This window comes from Malurus melanocephalus, unplaced genomic scaffold (assembly GCF_030028575.1).
Source record: "Malurus melanocephalus ecotype Western Australia unplaced genomic scaffold, MMel_1.1 scaffold_502, whole genome shotgun sequence".
Taxonomy (NCBI): domain Eukaryota; kingdom Metazoa; phylum Chordata; class Aves; order Passeriformes; family Maluridae; genus Malurus; species Malurus melanocephalus.
This window is the reverse complement of record NW_026623734.1, coordinates 431,290-431,933: the sequence shown is the minus strand read 5'-3', so window position 1 is coordinate 431,933 and position 644 is coordinate 431,290.

Here is a 644-nt window from a genome sequence, read left to right as displayed (position 1 = left end):
GATCCCGGTCGCGGTCCTGTTCCGATTCCAATCCGGATCCCGGTCCCTGTGCGGTGGCGGCAGCAGCTCAGCCCACCTGAGAGCGATGGAGCGGTCAGTGGGTCCGGAGGCGCTGGCCGGATCCGCCTCGTCTCCCTGGGTCACGGAATCAYTTAGKTTGGAAAAGATCTCTGGGAYCATCGAGTCCAACCTATGACCCAACACTACTGTGTAAACCAGACCATGGCACTGAGTGCCACGTCCAGTCATTCCCTAAACACCTCCAGGGACGGTGACTCCATCCATCACCTCCCTGGCCAGCCCATTAATCACCCTTCCATTCCTCCTGACGTCCAACCTGAACATCCCCTGGCACAGCTGATTACTATGTCGTCTAGTCCTGAAGGACTCCTACTCGCTTGCATCAAAGCCCTGCAGGATTTCCCCTTGGAAGCACAACCGCTGGCAAAATCAGCAGCGGATTAGCAGTAATGAACGCATAATGGGTTTAATAATCCCACGGGTTTCAGCCCCCTTTGATGAAGGCTGGCCTGTGGACAAAAGACATGGCAGTGTGTTCACGCAGCGACTCCCCCGCCACTCTGCGGGGAACAAATCGAGAGGAAAAGCGTTTAGACAAACCTCTCTTTTGTCTCAAGGAGGGG